Here is a 20,950-nt window from a genome sequence, read left to right on the forward strand (position 1 = left end):
TGAGAAGCTAGTCCTGTGACCTCCCGAATGGTGTCGGGTGACATGTGCGATCACCTAAAGGCGCCAGTGCATGGCATGGCATGGCATAGCATAGCACAGTACAGCGCAGTGAGCTATCAGCATAGCGTAGCCTCCAGGGCTCCAGATCTAGGGGGTAGACAGCCGTCGAAACCCATTCACTGTGAAATCCTTTTGCGTACAATCTCACCATGCCTGAGGGACAAGGAGCGTGACCCTGCCGATGAACCGCAGGTTCAGTAACACACACACACACACACACACACACACACACACACACACACACACACACACACATATACACACACACATACATACACACACACACACACACATACTTGTGCCCTAATCTTCCCATCTGAGGCAAACAGGTATACACTCGGCTACTTAACAAATGATGGGGGCATGAGCTTAGTGGAGGGACCCAATAAGCAAATCAAAACCAAGAGGAGGTGTATATGTTTATTTTTTTTGCTTTTGCTGTGATTGGTAAAGGGGCCAGATACCTGCATGATTTAGGGTGCACTGAGTCTTACCAGGTCGCTGATATTGACTTCAAAAAGGTCTACATCACGGATAGGCTATGGATGTGCAGAGGAGGACTGTGAGGAGCGGTGCATTTGACCGGTGATGACCTCTCTGAAATACTAAAGTTAGTTTTCAATATAATCTAAATTTATGTTTTTTATGTAAACCATTCATTACATGAAATAATTCAGCTTATAAAACTTTTCTAGTTTTTTACTCCATAAGTGAAATAATGCTTACTTTATTCTGTAACAACTGAATGAGAACGGTGTATTCTGAGATACAAGTTTGTTTGATAGTGCCTTTTTAATGTTTGTAATCAGATCAAACCTCAGGCTTGTCTTCGGTGGATGTTTGAACGTCTTAACGGACTGTTTTCCAGATCCATGGCTTGACTCACAGATTTGAAGAGGGATAAAGTTGGAGGTTGGCATTTGCCAGACATGTGACACACAAGACAATTTCCCCAAAAATGTAAACCAAAGAGGGAAAAAAAACTGCTGTTGACAGAGACACCTTGTCTCCTCTCACTACCCCTCCTTCTCTCTCTCTCTCTCTCTTTCTCTTTATCTTTCGCTTTCTCTCGCTCTCTTGCACAATGCAAATTCTGACATGCTCTGTTGCAGGGAGATTAATCATCCTGGGTACTAGCACTGTCTTAGATATGAGAGTGGTCACCGGCTATGCGGACAGCGGAGCAGGAACTGGATGAGATCCAGGTGGACGGCAAACCAACCTGAAAATTGTGCCAAAACAGTTCCTTGGCCTCTCAGGATATCCTATCCCAGAAACACAGATGGAAATGCCTCTGACTTCTATTCAGGTGCACAATGGCAAATTAAGCATAGCCTCCACACACACAATAGGACCAAAATGGTAGCATTTTCCTTAGCCGCAGAACGCGCTTGCTAGTTTATGTCTTAGGGCCACTTTGTATACAGTTGCATTCTTAGCAATCTCCAGACATCACTGATGCATTGGGCACGCAGGCATGTTTAGCTGATCAGAAGCAGCTGATACTTTATCAAAGCTACCAGCATGAGCAGGAGTTTTCTTGGCCGCATGTTGGCACAGCGCCCATAAACAGGAGTGGCGCCTACGTGCAGATCGCCTCTGCCTCCCGAAGACCAGAGTCGGTAGCCAACAAGATCGAGGGAGGAGCACATCAAAGGCTTCTTAGCGAGTCAGACCTGAGCAGTTCGGCATCAGTTGCTCCTGCGTTCAAAATAAACAGACGCTGCCGTACCGCTTCATGGACATTCTGTTCAGGTGTAAATAACGACATCAAGAACAAACCAAAGAGCTCTTGAGCGATGGATGTATAGCGATAATGTACATCATGTACAGTGTACAGTGTACAGATGTACAGTAGATAGATAGATAGATAGATTGATACTTTATTGATCCCCAGGGGAAATTCAAGAATTCAGTGATAGGAAGTGACAGAAAAGTGACAGCATTCAGGGAACACTGCCATTGTGCAACTGGCAGTTTACAACGCAGGGTGAGAAATGACTTTTTGCGCAGTGTGTCCCATGTTCTTGATCTGCCAGAGTTGATACAGAAGTCAAGGGTTAGATAAAATTCTGCCATATACTCTTCACCTCAGAGGCATAACAGAGGAAATGGGCCATGATGGAACATTTGATTTAGACAACTGATCAGATTCCGAGAATAGAGGACATTTTTACCCTCTGCCCACTACTGGGGGAAAAGACAAATAGGTTACACTTTACTTGACAGTGTCGACATAAGTGTGACATGACACTGTCATGAATGTGTCATAAACAAGTCATAAACGTTTATGACATAACGCATAAGTGTCACTCTTATGTCGATACTGTTAAGTAAAGTGATAAATATGTCCTTTTCTAATAATAGGGAATAAAATAGTAGGCTATAGATGATAATCTGGTATGTCTGTCTGTATGAGAGAGTATGTGTGTGTATGTGGGTGTGTGTCCATCAAAATAGTAAAAGTCAAGTCAAGTCAAGTCAAGTCAAGTCAAGTCAAGTCAGTTTTATTTGTATAGCGCATTTAACGTGCACAGAGTGCCACCCAAAGCGCTCTAGTCAAAAGTAACAAGTACTAGTCCGATTTACTTTACATTTAAGTGGGTCACGTATCACAGCCTACATGATCATCCAGATCCAGATCAGATTTATTTACTGACCAAATCATGGAACGAGGCTCTGCAGTCACCTGACTGCTCTTTTTCTAAGACACTAAAACAACTTAACCAGTGAGAGTGGTTGAGGGTGTGAGGACTTGAGGGTGTTAAATTACCGGTAACTTGTTTCACACCGTTAGTACATGTCATAACAAAAATGTTGTGCAATGCAATGTGAATCATTATGAGTGTAATGAGATCAATTGATGAGTTAAAAAAACCAAACAAACAAAAACAGGTGTTTGGAGTGTTTAGTAAATTTATAAAAAAAATAAAAGACTGAAATCTATCATTTACATAAGTATTCAGACCCTTTGTTATTACACTTGTAATTGAGCTCTGGTGCATCCTACTTCTATCAGATGCTTCTACAACTTGATTGGAGTCCATCTGTGCCTAAATCAATTCACTGGACATTATTAGGAAAGGCACACATCTCTGCAGCATATAAGATCTCACAGTTGATGGTGTATGTCATGAAAACCAAGCCACAAGGTCGAGAGAACTGTCTGTAGACCTGCGAGACAGGGTTGTGTGAAGACACAGATCTGGTGAAGGATCCAAGAACATTTCTGCAGCAATGGAAGTGCCCAAGAGCACAGTAGTCTCCATCATTCTCAAATGGAAAAGATTGGAACAACCAACAGATCCAGCCGCTCAGCAAAACTGAGTTATTTGGGACAAAGGGCCTTGGTCAGACAGGTAACCAAGGACCCAATGGTCACTATGAAGAGATCCAGAGTTCCTTTGAGAGGATGAGAGAAGCATAAAGAAGTACAAACATCAGTGCATCACTCCACCAATCAGACCTTTATGGTAGAGTGGACTCTCAGATCATTAGAAGTGAAATCATCTGGTTTGATGAATCGAAGACTGAACTATGTGGCCACAATTCCCAATGGTGTGTGTGAAACAAAACAGGCACTGAGCTGCACTGATGTTTGTCCTTCTTTACTCTTTTTTTACATATTTACTAAACACTCCAAACACCTGTTTTTCGTGGAGTAGTAGTATTGTGTGTAGATTGATGAGAAAATTTTTTTTTAATCCATTTTGGTCTGAAACATAACAAAATGTGGAAAAAAAGAAGCGCTGTGAATACTGTCCGTATGCACTGTACATGATTTAATAAAGAGGGTGGTTTGAGCTTTGTTGAAATACATTGTTTTCCACTGTAGCTGTGGGGATTTCCACAGAAGTGACTGACACACTTGCTTCCATGCAATAGGAGTGTCTGAGTTGTCAACAGTTGCCACACCCCTTTTCCCTTTCGCACTAAATCTAGCCATCTCACTGATGACTCCACTGCCCAAAGGTTTTGATTTAGAAATTCCCTGGGCAACACTCACACATGCTCAAGCTGCCACCTGCTGAGCTGCTCCTTTTGTTGTTCATGCTAACAGCGCCCTCCTACGCCAAGTCTTGGTTTTAGCTCCCCCCCCCATTGCTTCCAAGCAATTACTTCTGCAACTCCCTGGCTGATGCTCCGTGGCGATAAGCCTAGAGAGGACACCTTTCCGTGAGAATCCTTATCAGAGCAGGAAGCAGAAGCCAAAAATGTACTGTCTTCTTAAAAAGGCATGACGCTACCGGTTAAGTCACCGCCTCCCTGATAACCATCTTATAGTCAGGATATTGTGCATCGTTCCCGATAAGCCATCTGCCAGCTGCTTCTCCTCCCATGGATTCCTCTGGGCTCAGTTCATTTCTCCATCTCTCTGTCCCCCCCCCCTCTCCCTTCTATCAGACTATCTTTCCGCAAACTCCTTGCCTCTCCTCCCTCGCTCTCAGACCTACTTCTGTTTTTGATCATCAGCCCAAATGGCATCACAAGCAAAACAGCCATTAGCCGTGGGCCACATCTGAGGCTCCTCGCTCAAGGGAGGAGAGTTTTTCTGCACCCACTGCCAGGGCATTTTTGAAATCCGATCGCTCAGAACATGCAGCAATACGCTGATTTATTTACACGTCAGGGGAGACAAATCATTTGCGTGCAGACAAAGAGATGCACTGATTGTGCTGCAGCATCTCTCATCGCGGCAGAAAAGAGCATGTGATAATAAGCTGCAGAGAAAGAAAAAATAATAAAACAAACACAAATCTGTGTTGAGGATCCCCAGTGTGGCAGCCCTGCACTGACCAAGGGACCTCTCAGATCTAAAGGCACAAAGAGCAGAGGCGCGCTGCAGGGATGGGCTCTCCAAGGCTCGTCTGGAGGGGCCTCAGTCCTCCAACTCCTGGCATAGGGGCCATTAGAGCCTGCAGAGCTAAGAGGGAGAGGGAGAGACTGGCTACAGCTGCTCTGGAGCGCTGGTCTGCTTGACAGCCATAAAATCTCAAATGAACAGAGATGCCTGCTGTGAATCACGCAGATATGAATTTAGTAGGACCCCCAAACACACACACAAACACACCATTTTTCCATCGAATAGTACTAGAAAAAAAAGATTAAATCCATTTTAAATGAGCTGGAGACTTGAGACTTTGTTACACCTCCGGGTGTTTATTCTCCAGTTCAATATTATAGCACCCTGGCAAGATCATAAGGTATCAGTGTCATGACATATTACCGTTACGGTGTGCACCGTTTTGTTGAACATAGCACCAGGTGAACCACAGTTTGTGTTCCGAACCACACACATGTAGTGGACTGGAAGTTAATGTGATTTAGTAAAACATTTACATATCATATTTAGCGAGAGAAACAGACACCCCTATAAATAAAAATATATTATTATGTTATTCTTAGTTATGTATTGCTAATAGTCTATAGATTAATGCCCATTCCACTGAAATTTCTAGTCATTCTAGACAGTTTACCACCACACCTGTAGATGGCACTACGCCAGTAGTGATAGGGACGCCCGGTTCTGACAGAGTAATAGACCTCTCCAGAATAAGTCCCGCCTCCGTAACTTCCGTATCCATCCAACTTCCGGTCGTCAAATGTCTATGGGAAATAACATGGCGTTTTGAAAGATCGTACCTGTCAAACTCTGTAGGTGAAAAAGTAGAAAAAGCTGGTGGGCCGATTGGCCTACACACTTCTGCCATCTAGTTTCCACTGGATTTTTTGATTGTCGGTGCCGTTTAAGTAGTAAACGATTATTAATGCTAACCGGGAGCTAGTTCCGATGTACGCGGGAGGAGGAGGGCGTTAGATCTTGCTCACAACCCAGTCACAACCTAATGTGATGGTCATTTTTTACGTGTGATTCATGTGTGGTTTTAGTGGTCCATTTATAGATACATTTATAAATATAAATATACATTTATAAATGTAAATCGTTTGCAAGGTTCAGCCTTCGGTTTGACTGTGCGAGTTTGTTGGCTGTTATTGAGATATTTGAAAAAGAAAGAAATTGCCGATGAAGACACTAAAGACATGACGAGATGAGATTTTTTTTCACGAATAACAGATAATGATAAGCAGACTAGGAATCAGAGGCTGAATCGTATTGAGTCGATAGCTTTATTTTGCATGACCTTGATCAGAACAGTAACGTTTTCAGAATGTATTAACAACCTATCAAACATGATGATTTCACGCAGGGCTAGTGCCACCTCCGTAGACAGGCTCTGGTGTCACGAACTCCATTTCGGTGAAGACAAACTGAAACTTTGCCGTTGCTATGCAAACTTGACTGGGGGAGTCGCGGCATTTGAAGCGTGCGTTAGCTTAGTGCTTCTTACTTCTATTTCTACTTTAACGGCACCGACAATCAAAAAACCCAGTGGACCTGGTACCGGAACTACAAGAGTGTGTGAGAGCTGTGAGAGTGGATGCTACTGGTACCCGTTGAAGATGACTCCTCCTAGTCCACGCCGTGTCCTGCAGTGGGACATCCAGAAGCAGCTTCTTAAGCTGAATGAAGAACAGCTCTTCAGACTGGCCGTGTCACTGGAGGATGACAGGGAAGTGGAAGTTCCGGCGTCTACAGGCTCCAACGAACTCGAACTTTATGATCACATCGTCGGCTACATGAACAGTGAACAATTGCTGGGCCTTGAAGATGAAGGAATGTCTCGACTACTTGCATTGCGTGACAAGATTGGTGAACTGAGTGCCAATACAGGTAACACACCAGACAAGGACAAGGATAGCAATGATCCAGTAAAGGTACCAGAGTTAAGTCACCGCCTCCCTGATAACCATTAAAAAAACTTTGTGCATTATTGCCCCGCAGAGAGTTTAAGTTACATGGTGGGTTTATATCAGACTCAGGTTCAGACATGAGTTACAGTAACATATGCAAGCAGATTGATGATGGCCTAAAAGAAAAGTTTCCAGAATCAGAAATAATTCGCACAGTGCTAAAATGAACGAAACCAGGTTCTTTCAAAGACATGTTAACAAACAAAGAGGATCTAATGGTAGCTGAACTAAAACGTTTCTTGAGATCCCACCTTAGAGATAAAGCTAGCACTGAGTTTTTTCAAGAGTTAAGCAATGCTCGCCAAGAAGACAAAGAAACTCCTCAGCAGTTTATGTATCGAATTATGGGTCTTAAACAGAGAGTTCTCTTTGCATCTCAGCAGAGTGGTGCAGACTTCACTTATGACAAAAAGCTAGTGCAGGGTGTATTTCTCCACTCGTTATATCAGGGATTAAATGAAAAATCCAGTATTGTTAGGAGAGACATTAAATCTTACATAACTGACATGACTGCCACAGGCGACGTCATTCTAGAACAGATCACTAAAGCAGCTAGTGAAGACGCTGAAAGACAGAAGTGGCTTGCTTCTGCCTCTAAACCCAAATCTTCGACTGCTAGTGTATCTCAATTACAGGACATTAGTCAGGCAGAGGCCAAGTCCTTGCAGAGAAATGTAGATAGCGAACTCCAAGCAAACCGCACTGCAATCATGGAATTTGACTGCTCAGGTCGCGGCTTTGGCTAAAAACATGGACAAGATGATGAGCACTGACTGACTGACAGCATGGAAGTATTGCCATAAATGTGCCCTTTCTAGTCAGCCAGAGTTGTGTTGACAATCCTTTACTTGGATTTAACGTCATTGAGGAGCTGATTAGGGAAAATGGCGAGCAGCTTAAGGGTGCTTTTAACTTAACCGCTTTACTCAGTGAAGCCACAAACGTGAATCAAATCAGGATCAGTAATGTGGTATCTGTTGTTCAAATTACAACACCAGAGGATACAAGTCAAAGTCAAAGTCAAAGTCTGCTTTATTGTCAATTTCCTCACATGCCCAGACATACAAAGAGATAGAAATTACGTTTCTCCCTATCCCACGGTGAAGACAAGACATATTTTACCAATTAAGTCCACAGACAAACATAACATTCAAGTAAACAATAAATGAGTAAATAAGAAGGCACATACAATGAAGAAATAAGAGCAGCAAAATTGGGTTGAAATTGTGCATAGACAGTCAATATAATAGTTCTGTTTGACCTAAGTAAGCAAGTGGCATAGTGGTGCAAGTGATGTAAGAGCAGCAGAAGTGTTGTGTTTTCAGGACAACGGGACAACAACAAGTTGCAAAGTGTGCAAGTGTACAAGTGGAGTAGTGCAAGTGGAGTAGTGCAAGTGGAGTAGTGCAAGTGGAGTAGTGCAAGGCAGCCATTGTGGGTCCAAAGTCCAGGATGTTATGTAGCTGAGGGTGGAGGGGGGAGAGAGTTCAGCATCCTAACAGCCTGGTGTATGAAGCTGTTGGTGAGTCTGGTGGTGCTTGGGGCGCGGGCTTCTGTACCTCTTCCCAGAGGGCAGTAGATCAAACAAATTGTGGCGGGGTGACTTGCATCACTCACAATTTTGGTGTAAGCTCTTGGTGAGGTGGGAGGTGTAAATGTCCTTCAGGGAGGGAGTGAAGCACCAATAATTCTTCCAGCTGTGTTCACTAAGTGCTGCAGGACTTTCCTGTTGTATTCAGTGCAGCTTCCGCCCCACACAGCCGATACAGCTGGAGAGGATGCTCTCAATGGTGCCTCGGTAGAATGTGGTCATGATGGCTGGTGGAGCACTTGCTCGCCTGAGTTTCCACAGGAAGTAGAGGCGCGGCTGAGCTTTCTTTGCCAGTGATGCAGTGTTGGTGGTCAGGAGAGGTCTTCACTGATGTGCACCCCAGGAATTTGGTGCTGCTCACTCTCTCCACCACAGCACCGTCGATGGTCAGTGGCAGGTGTTGGGTGAGACCTCTCCGAAGTCAACAACAATCTCCTTGGTCTTGCTGGCGTTCAGCAGGAGGTTGTTGTCCCTGCACCGCGTGGTCAGAAGGTCGACCTCCAACCTGTATTGAGTCTTGTAAGCCCTTGGTGATGAGACCCACCAAGTTGTGTCGTCAGCAAATTTCACTATGTGGTTGTTGCTGTAGGTTGCAGTGCAGTCATGCATCAGCAGGGTGAAAAGCAGCCGGACTGAGCATGCAGCCTTGAGGGCCCCGTGCTCAGTGTGATGCTGCTTGAGATATTGTTGCCAACACGCATTACTACTTGAGGCCTCTGACAAAGGAAGTCCAGTAGCCAGTTGCAGAGGTAGGTACTGAGTCCCAGTTTGTCAAGTTTGCAGATGAGTTGTTGTGGTATTATGGTGTTGAATGCAGAACTGAAGTCTATAAACAGCAATCTCACATATGAGTGTCTTTTTTCCAGGTGGGTGAGGGCTGGATGGAGGGCAGAGCAGATTGCATCCTCTGTGGACCGTTTGGCTCGGTATGCAAACTGGAAGGGGTCAGGGGTGGGGGGAGAATGGATTTGATGTGTGACATGACAAGCAGCTCAAAGCACTTCATGATGATGGGTGTCAGTGCCGGGCGGTAGTCATTGAAGCAGGATGGAGCAGTTTTCTTGGCACAGGTATGATGGTGGCAGCTTTGAAACATGATGGGGCGATGGCTTGCTTCAGGGAAGTGTTAAAGATGTCTGTGAAGATCCTTAAGCTCCTCAGCGCAGTCCTTCAGCGCACAGGCTGCTCTTGTGGAGGGGGAGGGGTCTTCTGTGGACAAGTGCTGTTTTGTGCTTCAAAGCGAGCAAAGAAACGGTTCAGATTGTTGAGCAGAGGGATGTTGCTCTCACAGCTCTGTGGCGCGGGCTTGTAGTCTGTGATGGTCTGAATGCCCTGCCATAGGCTTTGTGCGTTCCTGCTGTCTTTGAAGTGGGTGGTTATCTTGTGAGTGTATTCCTTTTTTGCTTCCTTGATGCCACGGGACAGGTTGGCTCTCGCTGTTCTCATGCCAGCTTCATCCCCAGCTCTGCAGGCTTTGTCTCTGGCCCTCAGCAGCCTGAGGACATCCCCCGTCAGCCATGGCTTCCAGTTAGCCCGAGTGATGATGTCTTTTGTGTGGGTCACATCATCAATGCACTTGGTGATGTAAGAGGTTACAGTGTCTGTATACTCCTCTATGTCTGTCTGGTTGTTGTAAGTGGCTGCCTGCTTAAACATTTCCTAGTCTGTTGTGTCAAAGCAGTCTTGAAGAGCATCAGAGGCTCCCTCAGGCCACACTTTTACCTGCTTGCGAACCGGTTTGTTTGCTTTCACTCTTTGTCTGTATGCAGGCATTAGCATAACAGTGATATGGTCAGAAAGTCCAATGTGGGGGAGGGGGGTGGCTTTGTATGCTCCTTTGTGTGTAGTGTAGACCAGGTCCAGGATGTTGTCTCCTGGACCTGGTCTACACTACTGTATTGGAGGGCCTTCGTGATGAATGCTGTTCTCCTTATCTTGACGATGTCCTGTGCTACTCCAAAACCTTCAGTGATCATGTAGAGGACCTGCGAAAAGTGCTTCACAGAATGCGGGAACATGGCATCAAACTCCGACCCTCTAAATGCGAGATCTTTAAACGTCAGATACGATACATTGGTTGACTTGTATCAGGAGAAGGCATACAAGTGGATCCGAAAGGCTTGGAGGCAGTACTGAAACTTAAGGGGAAAAAAGCCACTATACAAACTCTTACAGGGTCCTGATGATGATAATAGGAAGCTAGCAGCCTTAAAGGCCTCCAAACGAGGGCAAACAAAGAAAAATTAAGGCAAGGGGCAGCTGTCATCCAAGACGCCCATTAAATGGACCTCAGAACACCAAACAGTCGTGGAGAGACTCATTGACATGCTTACTCATCCCCCCATGTTAGCATATCCTGATTTTGACCTACCATATGTGCTCCACACCGATGCATCTAACATAGGACTAGGCGCTGTACTTTACCAACATCAGCAATGCAAAGTTAGAGTAATTGGATATGGATCCAGAACGTTGACCCCAGCAGAACGCAATTACTATTTGTACTCCGGAAATCTGGAATTCTTAGCCCTCAAGTGGGCAATTTGTAGCCTGGTGAGCCAGACCCACATTAAAATGTAGGGTCTGGGCACTCACCGTTCGCAGTGCTCAGTCCGGTAGGGATAATCAGTTGTCTTTCAAATTCCCTCTGCACTTAATGGGGCCTTAATAGGATATTTGTTTTCAAGTAGCAGGGAATTCAAGCCAAACCGTTGCAACTCTGCCATCAATCATTATGTTAAGCCTACCAAACGACTCTATACACGATTTCAATGCCTGATTTGGTTTCGATTTCTGGAGCTCACAAGCCAACGGAGAGTTGCTAGACTAGCCCTGGCAGCAAATGTAATTTGATTTCTAGGCTAGGCAATTTGCGATAAATTCAGGGATTATCTTTACTATGCCCGACCTTTACGGTATATACCGAAAATAATACACTGGCTTATGTTCAGAGTACAGCCAGACTTAATGCTGTGGGGCATCGTTGGGTAGGCAAGCTAGCTGATTTTAATTTCGACATTAAGTACAGACCTGGTAAGCAGAATGCAGATGCCGATACGCTCTCCATTCCAATAGATCTAACAGACAACATGAATGACTACACAGAAACGTTGACACCTGATGTTGTGGCTGCTGTGTGGCAAGGAAACAAAGCAGCCAGGGATGATGATGTGGCCTGGGTAGCGTCTCTCAGGCTCAGGTTGGCTGACAACATGGAAGATGAGATTCAGCATGGCCATGAAGTCCAAGCCTTGACTCAGACAGACATCCAAACTGCACAATATGATGATCCAGCAATAAGAGAAGTGATTAGACTTAAAGAAAATAATTGGATTCCAAACGAAAAAGACAAAAAGAATATGAGCAGAGAAACAAGGAGACTTGTACATGAATGGAACAAACTCAGGCTGGAGGGAGGAGTCCTCAACAGATATTCTGGGACTCGCAAACAGTTAGTGCTACCACACAAACTGAGACTGTTGGTGCTAAAGAACTTGCACAATGATATGGGCCATGTGGGGTCTGATAAAGTAATTCACTTAGCAAGAGAGATATTTTACTGGCCCTTCATGCAACAAGAAATTGAAGAATATGTAACAAAAAAATGTGTCTGTATCAAGCAGAAACGCCCCACCATCCCTCAAAGAGCATAAATGGGTTCGATCAACACTAGTTCACCGTTTGAACTTTTGTCAGTTGATTACTTACACTTGGAGCGTAGCAAGGGAGGCTACGAGTACATCGTAGTATTGGTAGATGACTTTACACGCTTTGCACAAGCCTACCCTACAAGTAATAAAGAAATGGTCAGAACATCTACACATAAACTTGTGTTCGGTTGTCTTCTAATTTATCACTCTTATCAGGTTGGTAAACATGAAAATATTCTATGAACTATGAAGTTTAAGTATCATGGGCAATTCGTAACATTTCAATGATATGCAGAGACTGTTGTAGTAAAGTGAAACAGTTGTATAGTGTTACTGGGTACGTTTCAGAATGCTAGTCATCGTGAATAACAGTTAATGCACTTGTAAGGAAAAGAAAGCTAAACCATTGATGCTAATGTATAGAAGAGAGTAATTCTGAAGCCACTGCAGTAATATGCAAGAGCAGAAGTGAGTTATTTGATATGTGTTTAAGATAAACGTAATTAGGATGTCAAGTGTGTCAGGACAGTTACCGTTCGTATCTGAACAAGGTTGATGGCACATCACAGTTCTAAGATGGCGGCCCCAGTATTCTACACGTGTACTATGTGTGATTCACCGAAATGGATTAGGCTATGATCTATGGGGCGCCAAATGTAACATGCCTTATTTCGTGGACAGAATGACTTTCGTGTGACGAAATACATATATTCATTACGAAACCATGTTACATCGTAATGCCTTTTGTCCACGGAATGCACAAATTGGTTTGCATTGTGCCCACGAAACACTGAAGAGAGCACATCATTTTAGGTGGGATCGAAATTGACTGGTGGCCTTTTCCTTTCGTGGACATAATGCTGAATGCAGTATTCACTGTAAATAGAGGCGAAATGTTTGGTCAAAAGTAATTCTGTCTCCGTAAATACGGAATGCACCTACACGCATCATTCTGTGCATCCTATTTCAATTTCGTCCACAGAATTAGGCTATTGTGTTGTGTTACAGAAGGCATTCCGTCCACGCAATAGTAACTTAACAACTTACGAAATGCATTCAGTGACATATGCTTTCATTCTGTGGACAAAATGCATAACAGAATCACGAAATCAGTTTTGTGACCTGCTACAATACATTTCGTGAGTCAGCAGTTTACGAAATGAATTATGTGTCAGGATAATTTCATTACGTGGACGAAATGCATAACAGAATCACGAAATCAGCTTTGTGACCTGCTACAATTCATTTCGTGAGAATGATGTGCTCTCTTCAGTGTTTCGTGGACACAATGCAAACCAATTTGTGCATTCCGTGGACAAAAGGCGTTAGGATGTAACATGGTTTCGTAATAAATATATGTGTTTCGTCACACGAAAGTCATTCTGTCCACGAAATAAGGCATGTTACATTTGGCGCCCCATAATGATCACCTTGTGTAGTGGTAAAAGCTTACTGTGCAGGTTCTAAACCTAAACTTTATGAGTTATACATTTCTATTTCAATGTTGGTAGTACTGTTCATTATGTATTTACTATTCAGTTATGTGAGTGTTAATTACAGTATTACCACTTAATAATGGTAATGATATGTGGTACTATATTTGATATGGGCATGTTAAGACAATGAAGCAGAGCTATTAAAGGAATGAATATGGAACACTAGTAATGAGAAATGCCTTGAGAATACAGTTTATTATTTTTGTACAGATTTGAACATGCAGATGTAGTCCTGTGGAAGAAGTTGTTTTTTGTAGTTTTAGGATTTGATTTTTGTCTTACTGAATGGGTTGTTCATTGAGGATAAATACTTACCTGTACCTGTGAAAGATAACATGAGTTAAGTTTCAGAAAAGACAGAGTAATAAAGAAATGGTCAGAACATCTACACATAAACTTGTGTTCGGTTGTCTTCTAATTTATCACTCTTATCAGTCCTCAGGCAAGCCAGCCTGGGACCGATAATACACACATAAAAAACACACTCTTTTTTCAGATTATTTTTATCTTGACATTTTGGAACTTCACTATTTGGGATTCATGAAAAAGCTAAAATTGAGGAGAGACGTCACATGAACCTTCAGCTGTTGCTGAGGAGCTTTATGGATACAAAATCCCCTGTTCTTGGGGCATCATAAAGAGTTTGGCCTGAAACAGGTTTGTAGACATACTAACTAACAGCCAACAGACTTGCCTTTCAAGCATACCATCACTGATGAAATGTAATATCCTTGCTCACTGTATTTGGGTTGTTGTGTCATTTTGTTTATCGATGGATGACTATGGATACAGCAGGTGTTCAGTTTGTCCAGCTACAATGTACACAATGGCTGACATGTCACACAGACTCAGGACAGGGAGGTAGAATTCAAACAAGGTAAGCAGCAGCAACGAATCACTTCCTCTTTCTCTTTTGAACTGACTAAAAATCTCCGCCTTGTCACATAAATCTCCTATTTAGACGCAAAAACCTCCGTTTGCGTTTAAATGACAGGGCCAAATGCAGAAAAACATCACCGGTTGCGTTTTCGTTGTCATCTAAACAAGGCCTTAGACGCAAACAGAGTTTTTAAAAACTCCGGGCTGATCGTTGTTTTTTGGGAAAACTTTGTGTTTGAGATTTATGTAACGAGGCGGAGATTTTTAGTCAGTGATTGTTGCTGTTTCTAATTGGCTAACATGGGCTTGAGCTTCTTGTTACACTGCCAGGTACAGGTTTGGCATGCTCTTGAAGGCATATACCCAGTGTAAAGGAAAACCTTTCTGAAAACTGACAGGTGTGCACGATGTTATTTTTGAAAACGGAGTGGGTGAAATGTCCGTTTATGAAAATAGCCGGCCACGTGTAAACGTAGCATAAGTAGAGAGTGAGGCTGATTGGGAACAGGTGAGGGTCATTAGTAGTCTAAGAGTGGAGAGAAGGGAGCTTCAGGAGAGAGAGGAGTGGGTGTGAGGAGTGGGTGTGGCTGGAGGAGAGCCTGGTGTGACTGTGACACAACATTATGATAAATCATATATTTTATACTTTTATTATGTAGCATATAAAATCTGTTGTATTATGTAGCAAAGTGGGGCGGTAAGGCAGGAGAAAAGTGAGACTATTTCAAGGGCTCTGCATTGACAGGAGGGGCCCTAATTCGGCATACTGACCAAAATTATTATCACTCTGTTAGGGGGTGCATAATATATTACTCCTTAAGGTCCTAATAGGGCTGGGCGATATGGCCAGAATTATTTTTTTTTACGATTCCGACAGCAAAGCACATGAACACTTGCAGTGGGAAAAACAACGTAATCACAGGGGCGGTCCTTGATATTCCCAGGGGGCCTGAACACATAAGCTTCTGCTCATGGATGACCTCACTAATGAGCACCATTACTTTTGGCATCAGATCCTGCTTATGTTTGCTGCCCATCAGCAGCTGGGTAAAGTTTAGAGACATTGGACATAGCCTATATGGCAGAACATTTAGAGACATTGGACATAGCCTATTGGAGACCATTTAGAGACATTGGACATAGCCTATGGCAGAACATTTAGAGACATTGGACATAGCCTATATGGCAGAACATTTAGAGACATTGTACATAGCCTATTGGAGTCCATTTAGAGACATTGGACATAGCCTATGGCAGAACATTTAGAGACATTGGACATAGCCTATTGGAGACCATTTAGAGACATTGGACATAGCCTATGGCAGAACATTTAGAGACATTGGACATAGCCTATTGGAGACCATTTAGAGACATTGGACATAGCCTATGGCAGAACATTTAGAGACATTGGACATAGCCTATTGGAGACCATTTAGAGACATTGGACATAGCCTATGGCAGATCATTTAGAGACATTGGATATAGCCTATGCCAGATCATTTAGACATTGGGCATAGCCTATGCCAGATCATTTATATACATTGGACATAGCCTATGCCAGATCATTTAGAGACATTGGACATAGCTTATGCCAGATAATTTTTCAGTGATCAAATTTAAAAATAAAATTGATTTTTATAAAAACAAATAGATTTTAATTAAAAAAAACCTTGATTTTCGATTGAAATCATTATTTTGGCCAAGTCCTAGGTCCTAAATATGTAGCAGCATCCCTGCTGGTGAGCCATACTGTACCCCTGAGTCTGTGCTCCAGTGTTCTGCTGCGTGGGCCCTTGCGTATGTCAGTCCATGTTATCCTGCTGAGGGCAGAGATAGCTGATTGCCAGAGATGCAGTGGGTGATTCCAGCAGCCAGGCCTTTGAAGGTTTGGTTTGTCATGTTTGACTCTGACTGCAGATAAGCATTTTAAGTGAGATTTCTGCTTGTTTTTCTTGCTGATGAAAGTTGACTTTATTTCAGTGAGAGGGGGAGGAGGAGGGTTTGGGTAGGGGGGTTTGGTGGGGGCAAAAAAAGAGGACCTGGGAACAACAGATGTTTGATGACAATGCAGTGACTTCAGACTTCATTCTGATGGGGTGGATTTTGAGGGATCGTGAAGAATTAGAATGAAACGAATGATTAAACAAAAGTGTAAAATATGCACTACCCACAAACATCCAAAAATGAGTGATAAAAATAAACAAATTAGGCGGATCAATATGTCTGTTGTTTGTGCTGTAAATATTCTGCTTCAGTAGTGTTTTAGCTTATTTTATTGAGTATGGATATGCAGGCCAGAAAAATATTACCGGTATACTAAAAACCTTTATCTACATAATATGCTCATTTTACTATATTTTGCGCTCATTTTACAAAAAAAATAATGAGAGCACAATTTAGCAAATGAGCCCACAATTTAGTAAAATGAGTGCACTATTTAGTGAAACTATTTAGCACACACTTTCGTAAAACAAGTGCTCTCAATATACACCAAAAATTTCTTGCAAGTGACACCTCCGGGGTTCTGTACTACTATCCTTGTTAAACCTTAAAAAACCCCATTGACTCCAGGTAGATGGAGATTATTTCAGACGAACCTAACTAAACCTGTACTCTCCATATATACACTGATTAGAAGTAATGGTGAATTCACAGGATTTTAATCTCTATATTGAGGTACGGGTTTAATGACTCCTGATTTACTCAAGCTAAGCTGCTGTCTGGTACACCTGTGGACGCTGTTGCGTCTTAGGTAATTTTTGGTACGTTTACTTTTCAAACAGTGTGACACTGTTTTTAACTGATAAGGGCCTTCTGTGTGATGACCGCTAACACGCTGGCCTGTTTTTGGGAGCAGCTGACCCCTTGGAGGTACTCCGGTGAGTGTTTGGAGTGAGGATGAAATGAGGGAGAAAGAAACAAAACAAACAAGGACACCTAGACACACACACACACACACACACAACACACACACACACACACACACACACACACACACACACACACACACACACACACACACACACACACACACACACACACACACACACACACACACACACACACACACACACACAAAACACACACACACACACACACACACAGAGAGAGAGAGTAGTATGGAGAAAAGCATTTCTCCGCAAATTCCAAATCCTGCTTGGTCAGGCAGCAGACCCACAAAATGTCTGTCCTTTGTAATCGGATACCCACCATAAACATGCTGAGGGGACAGGTAGGGTTGTGATCAGCACACCTGGCTCTTGGTCCGCCTGTTTGGTCTCTCAGGACAACAAGTGAAAAGCTGGTGGTGAGACTTCCGTTGAAGAGTGGAGGTGATTTAAAAGTGTGTGTGAAATGGTTGGAGTTTTTGAAGTGCTGTCTTAGGGATTTGAGTAATTAACTATAATGATTTTTAAAGGTGTTATTTCCCCTGTAAAAGATGAACATAAATATGTTCATACCACCAAACACATAATATGACAATCAAGGCTTTCATCCATTATTGACCCCTATGGCTAGAAGGTATTGTAACCAGGTCTGTCTGTCTGTGTGGGTGTGTGCATGTGTCTGCTAAGGGTGCAAAAACTACTGGTTCAATCTACTTCACATTTTCAGCCAAGGTAGAGGGTTCAGCATATCTGGGTTGTATTACATGAGCTGAAATTTGGTTTTACTTTTTTTAACATTGTAGGATTTGATGTGAGCAGGGTCTGAAGTTTTATGTTTTAACCAGTTCAAATTTTTTTTTCTGGATGTCATATAAATTACCAATTATTCATTTATTGGTTGTTTTTATGTGTCGGGAAATAATTTCACACAAATTATTTCACACACAAAGGAAGATCTCTGTGTTAAACTTCAGAACATTTCCACTGTGCCTGATCTGCTTTGCCTCAAAGAGTTATCGCACAAATTGTTGCAAGTGACAGTTAAGCCTATGTTTGCCTACAAACATATGAGTCTACAAACAGCTACTGAGAGTGTGGCTGTCCAAACTCAGCATTCATCTACTGAGAGCAGAAGCACAACGCACGCCTGCATCTTCCTCTCATTTTTCCTGCATCTGTGTGTGCTTGTGTGTTTATGTGTGTGTTTACTGTATATGTTTGATTGCATGTACTGTATCTGTGTGTATATGAGTGTGAGTATGTGCATGTATCTCTATCTCTCTATGGTGTGTGTGTGTGTGTGTGTGTGTGTGTGTGGACACTCTGCCATCATCAGCGGTTTCCCATCCCGTTCCCCCAGCTCCCGGCCCGTCCCGGCCCAGCTGGGGAGAGGGGGCTGGTGGAAAGGGCCGATAAGCATCGCGGCACAGCCATTCGTTGCTACTGGAGTGTGCCCTCCGCCACAAGCAGCTGCCTTTGAGCGCTGGAGAGTGTGAAGTGCTTGTCACTGAGCCCTGGGAGAGCTTCCCTTGGGACTAATAACACGTAGCTCAGGTGTTGACCCCGACAAGCTGAACCCCCCACACACACACACACCTTGGCCCACCGATGCCCGCAACCCCCCACCCTTCCCTTTCCACACAGAGACTTTCTTCTCTCTTTTGTCCTTGCCCCAAGGGCCAAATGGGGGTGACTAAGTCTAGCACTGAAACCGTTCACTTAGAAGCCTTTAACTGGGTGAGATTAAAGAAAATGACTTGTCTTTTATTTTCACTTTGCTTCTGCAAACAATCTCTTTGTCTGTGTGTACTCTGGGAAGATCTATTTCATCCAACGCCTGTGTACCATTACATTGGAAGGGTTGAGCTGATCAGGCAGGTGTCTCAGTCTGAACAACAGAACTTGTGAAAGTGCTTCATAAATCTCGAAGACAGTGCTGTCAGACTGAGCGGATTGGAGGACATGGGTGTTTCTCTGGTACGGTGATCACGCTGAGAGACCATAAAAAAAATCAGACGTCGTGTCACCCCCCTCATGTTTAGGCAACAAAGCCGCGGCCCTTCCGAGCTTGAAGACGTTGACCTATTTTGATCCAAACCAAATGGCTGTTTGCTTTGCTTGAGGTGCTGCACCGTAGCTTGAAAGTCATTCAGGTCAGTGCTTGCTGTGCCCCACTTGGTCTCAAGTGCTGCCTTGGTCCCCAATGCCTCTTTCCCTTCTGCAACTGTAAAAAAAAAAGTTTAGGTCTGTCAACACCTCATTCCTTATAGATGGACAGCAAATTGCCTCAAGCACAGAAGAAAACTGCAAACTTTGACTTACTTAAGGAGAATAAACTAAACTGACAGTCATAGAATGTATTTTTTATGTATTGTGTCCTAAAAGTCTTTTTATATGCATTTCACCCATGTATCCTTAAACTCAAGTTCTTTAAGAATGGGCAGTGAAAAGGAAGACTAGATTCACGTCAAGTGTCATCTTGAGGTTAGTTTGTGCGTGTGGCCCTACACCCAGTCTGTGGGGATGGTGGTACCCTGGAAAAGAATGCCCCTATGAAACCCAATCCTCACCTCTACAGGATATGCCCTCTCCGCTCACTCTGATGGTTAATGAATACCAATGCAAACCAAAATCATGTTGAATTTTTCAGCGATTGATGGATTGCTCTAGCATCAAGTCAAAACAGATTAAATATATGAGTCCCCTTCTTTTTTATTGTGTGCAGCTTAGCATGCATGGAGGCTAATGAAGCATTTTGGAGGTAAGACAAGATCCCAGACCTGATTAATCCTGCATTTAAGTAATTTAATATTCACCCTTGTGACGCCCTATCACACGTTAGTCATGTGATGTGAGATAGGAACACCCTTGAAAGCAACCCTCATTTTTAAAACTTTCTTTCAAATCCATTGCCAACTTAGTGCCTCATCTGCGCAATGGTTAACATAGATAAAAGATGAAAGATTATATTTGTCAATTTTAAGACTTTCATTTTGTAGAAATGGTATAAATGTCATGTATTATTTTCTAAATTTGGATAACAATGAAACAAGCATTATAGGTTGTATAAAATATAACCGTATCTAATGGCATGATACGGGTTAATTATGTTTTGGAGGAATACAAAACCAAGACACCCACAGCTCTTGGCAGTCGTCATTAACAAAACCGTTTAACCTTTCAGGCACCTGTATTAAACAAAACGCCTCATTTACTCTTGACCACTAATATTACAGTTCGTTCTCATGGAAAACACGAACACCACCTACGAACCATATGACAACACTTCTACAATCCGACTCAAGCCCACAGGGCCTCAGTTGGGATTGAGGGCCGTCTCTCACCACTTAGGGCCAACTTGTGTTTGGGTGCACCTGAGCACCGCTGCTTTGTGCCTAAGAGGTCTCCCCCACCCCCACCCCGCACACACACACACACTCCAGGGGAGAGGGCACATCAATCAGGAGAGTGCTTCTGCTTTACGACTGGGCTGGAGACACTACCAGTGTCCATCCAAGCTGAATTACTCAGCAATGAGAAAGGGTGTGTGTGTGTGTGTGCCTGCGTAGAGTG

The sequence above is a fragment of the Alosa alosa genome, chromosome 16 (assembly GCF_017589495.1).
Source record: "Alosa alosa isolate M-15738 ecotype Scorff River chromosome 16, AALO_Geno_1.1, whole genome shotgun sequence".
Classification (NCBI taxonomy): Eukaryota; Metazoa; Chordata; class Actinopteri; order Clupeiformes; family Clupeidae; genus Alosa; species Alosa alosa.